Source organism: Miscanthus floridulus, chromosome 11 (genome assembly GCF_019320115.1).
Source record: "Miscanthus floridulus cultivar M001 chromosome 11, ASM1932011v1, whole genome shotgun sequence".
Classification (NCBI taxonomy): domain Eukaryota; kingdom Viridiplantae; phylum Streptophyta; class Magnoliopsida; order Poales; family Poaceae; genus Miscanthus; species Miscanthus floridulus.
The window spans coordinates 46,036,078-46,042,304 of NC_089590.1; the positions used below are offsets into that span (position 1 = coordinate 46,036,078).

The window sequence follows — 6,227 nt, forward strand, 5'->3', positions numbered from 1 at the left end:
TGTTAATTAAAATTTAATATAAGGGTTAGAAACTTATTTGTTGCATTCATGCTGGAGCACAGTGTTTTGCTTGAGTGTAGGAATAGGTTGGTTGGGGTCAAATTTAATATAAAGCCTTTTCTTTTTATTTTATCTCCTCTTCCCACCTTTCGGCCCAGCACCAAGAAGCAGCCCAGCCCGGCGGCCACTCCTAGCGTCGCCTCGGGCCATCCCGCGGCCCGCTCCACCCGCACTCCCTCTCTTCTCTCTCTGGTCAGCGGGGCCCGCCTGTCGGCGTCCACTTCTTCTTCCTCGCCGAGCCGGAGAACCCGCCCGCGTCTTTACGCCGCCCCTTCACTCCACCGAGTGATGGAGGCCATCAAGGCGGTCTTCAAGCCGGGACCTGACGCCGCTCGAGTAACCTCCGCGCACGTCCCCGAATCTACCGCCCTGCTCGCCCTATAAATCCATCCTCCGAGCTCTCCTCTCTGTTCTTTGGCCGCTGTTCGCACGAACACCCACCCCGCTCGCAATCTCCGGGTTCCGGAGCTCCCCTGTCTACGAGATCGCGCCCCGGAGCTTCGCAAGGTTTCCATGCGGCCGTAGGTCCCCTTCCCCCTCTGTTTTGTTCTCGAATTTCATGAATTCATGCTCACCGGCGGGCTTCTCTCTCTAGTCCGCTGTACCTCGTCGCCGGGCGCCGTGGTGTTTTCCTGGACGTCGCAAACCCATTATTCAAGCCCTAGGTAACCTCCTATCCATCCCCGTGCTTTTACCTTCGCCTTTAGTGCTCAGAATTGCCGATTCGGCGAGGTCCAGCGTCCGCCGGCAATGGCGCCGCCGTGGGGCGAGTCTATCCTGCGAGAACTCCGGCCCCGTGATTCCGTTCTTGAGTTCGCAAAGCCTATAGATTCATCTAGGTGTAGTATGCGTAGAGAAACAAGGTTGGGAGCGCCGGTTTGCGTTTCTCCGGCTAGCGGCTAGCTCGGGCTGCCGGCGTCAATGGCGCCGCCGTCGTGAGCTTCTTCCTCGGCGGCCTGGTGTGCTCATGGTGAAAGTGTACACTCTGCATGCAGAGTTTGATCAAACTGATATATCAGTCGTGCTCACGGACATAGACGGCCTGGATCATTTATGATTAGTAGTTACTTGGTTGGTTTGAGAATGATCCTAATACGGACTAATATTACTTTTCACTTGGGTTGGTTTATCACTAAAAGTTGACCAACTAAAATTGCTAACGGCAGTACACCGAGTCAAACCTTTGAGCCTTCATAAACCCCTTTGTTATACTTGTTAAGCATGGTGCGCTTACGCTTGCTTTACAATCAACAAAAATCCCGGATGGGTACCAGATGGTGGAGTTCATGAAAATGACCTTGAGGAGTCCAGAAGCTGTAGGCTGAGGTTCACCAGTTGACGTCCCTGCGACTTATAGAGTTCTACCGAAGATTAGTTTATCGTTTCTGCTTTGTATCTGTTAAAGACTGGTAAGTCTTGATGTAATGAATGTTATATCGATATGTAATAAAGCACAATCTTTGGTATCTACCTTGTTTTATCACTGTCCGTGTGATATTGACTTCCTGGACACACATATGGTTGGCGCCCGGTTTTATCCCTAAAATTGGGTGGGACAACCCTCCTTCGTCCTTTGTGGTGCATACCATTTCCCAAGCTGCTTTTGGTGCACCTCTGCCATTTATGTTTGAGCCTCTCCAAAGGTAGTTCTTCCTAAATTTATCAATTTGCTTTATCATAGCTTTAGGGAGTTTCAAAGTGCACATATAGTAGGTTGGTAAGGATGAAAGGACTGCATTTGTCATTCGTAGTCTGCCAGCTTGATTTAACATGGATGAGATTCCTCCCAAGTCTTCTTTCACATTTGCTGACCAGAGGCAGAAAGTCATGAACTCTTGGTTTAGTTGCCCCTAAAGGAAGCCCCAGGTATGTGAAGGACAGTGTCCCTTTTGAGCAGCCAAATGTTCGTGCTAGTAAATCAAGCCTCTCTTCTAATATATTGATTGGCAGCATCATTGATTTGCTATTAGGCTTGTTTATGTCAAGTGAGAGTTTGTACTTGTTATTATTGATGATCGGCATCACCTAGACGGCTTGGTGACGATCGGGAGCATGGTGATCTCTCAGTGGAGCTTGTGAGAGGCTCATCTCATGGTGTAAACGTTTGTGGGTGATTCACTGTGCCGAAGTGGCGAAGAATCAACCCATAGAGAGCACTTGATTCCTACGCGGATCAATGTGGAGCTATACAGAATGCATGATTTGCTTTTGTTAGGTATGATTGTGGGTCCTAAGGGAATTGCACGCTGATATGGAATGCATTTTTTTCTTTTTACACTATGATGAATGTCCCCATTCCCTAACGCACTTTGCAACAATAGTATTTTATTACTCTTTCGGATCCTATCAAAAATTCTACCAGAATTCAGCAGCTATATATATAGAACAAAAAGAATCATAAACACGTTTTAAGTTCTCTTGAGTCGTCTCTAACTGTAACAGCAGATTATCTGGAAGACTGGAACTACTACTAGGTCGATATGGACGGGAGAAAGCCTTACATACTCGCCATCATCATACGGGTGATCGTTGCTGGCATGTTCGTTATCAACAAGGCAGCAATGGACCACGGATTGAACGGCTTCGTCTTCGTCTTCTACCGCCAGGCAGCCGCGTCTCTCCTCCATCTGCCCATTGCAGTCCTTCTCGAGAGGTAACTCCATCACCCGCTGGCCGCTGACTGCTGACTAAAATCTAGGAAAATAAATGACAAATTAGGTGGTCTTGTAAACCGTGGTCACCTCAAAATGATGTACAGATGATCTGTTTAACTTGTAGCAGGAGAAATGCAAGATCCATCATGTCGTCCGCGTTGCTCTTCAAGATCTTCGTTTACGCCTTAATCGGGTATATATATCATCTAAGCATGCATGTAATTTATTTAGGTTCATTTGAATGATTGATTTAATTAGCTCGTCTGGAACTGAAGGAGGAATTTGTGATCGAATTGCTGTACGTTTCTGTTGGATTCGTTGGTCGATTTCCAGGATTACAGTTACCGGCAATCTGTATAACGTGAGCCTGAAATTGACATCAGCAACGGTGCTAGCAGCATCAACCAACTCCATTCCCGTGATTACCTTCTGCCTGGCGCTTCTATTCAGGTGTCTAACTGACATTGCCATCAAATCAAGTATATATATGTCATGCATGCCTCTATGGAATAATCAATTATTGCTTGGTTGTTAACTAATCACATCACATGTCTCTCACGGCGCACGCAGGATGGAGGAGCTGAAGCTGAGGAGCCCATCCTGCGTAGCCAAGCTGACTGGCGTGGCGCTCTGCCTTGCTGGGGTCTTAGTCATTGCCTTGTACGCCGGGGAGTTGCTGCACCCCGTCAACCATCACCGTGCCTACGGTGCTACCACCCATGGCCATGCCTCCGCCACGGCTGCGAAAACGTTAATGGGAGCCGCGTGGATCAAAGGGACGTTCGTCGCGGTGCTTGCAACTGGCATGGTCCATATCGCTCGTCCTGCAGGTCTCATTAACATATCTGCAGATCAGAATTCTCTCTCTATATATCTATGTATATATTAGTTGTACTTACCTTACGCTATATATATCGATCTATGTCCATCCATATAGGCCGCTGTGCTCAAGGAGTTCCCGAACAAGATGCTTGTGACGGTGACACAATGCTTGTTCAGCACGGTGCAATCGTTCTTAGTCGCAGTGGTTGCTGAGAGGGACTTCTCAATGCGGAAGTTACGGCTAGACATCAGCTTGCTCGCGGTTGTTTACTCGGTAAATTTTGTATTTGATGAGTTAGTTAATTACTGCATCAAGTAATTTTTTTCCCAACTATAAGTAAACTGGTACTGGTACCAGATCCTCATCTAGAACAAAATTTATTTTTGTTACATGAGTTAGGTTAAGAAAACTGTCAACCTAGATTGAGAATTCTTAGGGTGGTTTCCATCGGAAATTGTCAACTAGGATTCAGAAGCTGTTGAATGAGATCTCAAAATTTGTTGCATGCTTTGTTTTCCTCATGTTGAATATTCACTAGATAAGCAACAAATGCACCTTCACCAAATAAAGTTTTTATTACATTTTCATTGACCAGTGCTAGCTATACTGAGGGATTATTTTTATTCATTTGCACAACCCATTTCCAGAAAAGCAACAGCCATTTTAAGAATATTGATTTGCCTGTTTATATGCATGCATGGATCCAACAAATCAATGGCCCAGCACATCCAACAAGGCTGCTTGGTGGAGTGTGGCAGGGGCTAAGGGGATTTCCCTAATCTCTGCCCGAACTGCAACTTAGGTTTCTGCAGGGGGTGGGGGGGTTCGTGGTCGTCCTTGTAACTCTTTTCCGGTGATTTAGCTGCTATGGTCTAGTGGGTGTGTGTGGGTGTTTGTGGGTTTCAGTCTCTGTAAGACTATTTCTTTTCTTCTACTAATATAATGATACGCAGCTCTCCTGCGTGTTCGATAAAAAAAAAAAATGGCCCAGGGGTTTCTGGTGTCTGGACTGAACTACTATCTCCAAGCATGGTGCTCGGAGATGAAGGGTCCTGTACTCCTGTCTTCCTCACCGCATGGACTCCACTCACCTTTATCCTAACAATTTTTTGTTCCTCCTTTTTAGGAGAGATGGTTCACCTTGGCAGATAGGTAAGCTATATACTATATTGTATGTCGGATCAGCAATAACGAACATAAAAGTTGAATAATCGACATTTTTCTGCCCCTCTTGTTTTTCCTCTCTCAATGCAAAACTGCAGCGTTACTGGTGGAATCCTGCTGTGTGGAGGCCTTTACAACGTCCTATGGGGTAAAAGGAGGGAAACTAAGACCTTGCAGTGCAACATAGAGGTCACCACGGTCGCCGACGGTGCTCAAGATGAGGTTCACAGAGAACTAGAAGGGCAGAAGGAAAATAAGGGTAGGGAAGAGCAGGAGAAAGCAGAATTTGGAACCTGTATTCAACAAGTGTGATCAATCGTCATTTAAATCCGGAACTGTTCCTGTTTATTAATTTGTTTTCAATATATTTGTGTATCATAACATCCTATGTTTCTTTAAAAAACTAATTTGTTAGCTAAAATCAGAAACAAGGTATTGCATATGAAATCTTAGGCGTGGCTATTGAACATTCACAATTTGCTCACATTTTTGTTAAGGACCTGTTTGGCGGGGCTCCTCTCCGGCTCCGGCTCCTCCAGAGGAGCCCTGCCAAACGTTTTCGTGGAAGAGCCGTTTTTCAGTAAAAAATAGAGGAGCCGGAGCCGTTTTGGAGGAGCCACAATTTGTGGCTCTTCCAAAACGGCTCCGGCTCCTCCGGATGAGCCCCTCAGGAGGAGCCGTGCCAAACAGGTCCTAACTACAGAGATCACGGATCCCTACTTCAGATTTCAGAGAGTCAAGTCTCACTTTCTCTCATCATAGATCTGTGTAATCTAATACCAGAGGGTACTCGTAGGAACGAAAATCGCTTAATTTTCAGACAGTTGTCCTGAATTTTTGTGACATTTTCATTAAAATTTGAAAATTGAACAAATCTCGTCCATTTACTGATGTATGCATTTATCTGAGGTCATCCAAAGGGCCAAAAATCATGAAATTTCAGCCGAAATTCTGAACTAATTCAAAGTATCTGACTAAGTTACTCCTTAAATATATATATCAGTTCAGTTTTGATATCAACTAGGGTGCCACACCTAAGTAATCAAGGACCCCATGCATTGAAATACTCAATAGATTAATTAAGCAATGATTGATGTATGTGAGTACAACCAAATCAATGAAGAAATTTAATAGTGCACGGTTGTGCTGGAAATGAACTATGAGTACATCCGAATCAATAAAGAAATTTACTAGTGCACGGGTGTGCTGGAAATGAACTATCGGATTGCACATGCCTTTTCCTGGAAAAAAAATGAAACTCCCCTACCGTTTTTTGGAAACACACGGACGCAGGAGGGAGAAAAGGTGTGTGGTTATGTGCCGCTTCGAAGCAGTGGGCCTATACGAACCTATCGTCCTAGATCAGTCTTGGTGGGGATTTTAGGCCAGTCTTGGTGGGGATTTTATGAAAGTTTATGGACATTAAATAAGCTAACATGAGATAAATAAATAAAGAAAGAGATGATAAAAATTTCATGGAATGAAATATGTTTCATGGGGATAAAATTTGTCTACACAGTTTCCAA

At 45.0% G+C, this 6,227-nt stretch overlaps 1 pseudogene; it reads left to right on the forward strand.

Annotated features, from left to right (window-relative positions):
- Positions 1 to 288: 288 nt before the first annotated feature.
- Positions 289 to 5,146, forward strand: LOC136493278 (WAT1-related protein At5g64700-like; annotated as a pseudogene).
- Positions 5,147 to 6,227: the final 1,081 nt, after the last annotated feature.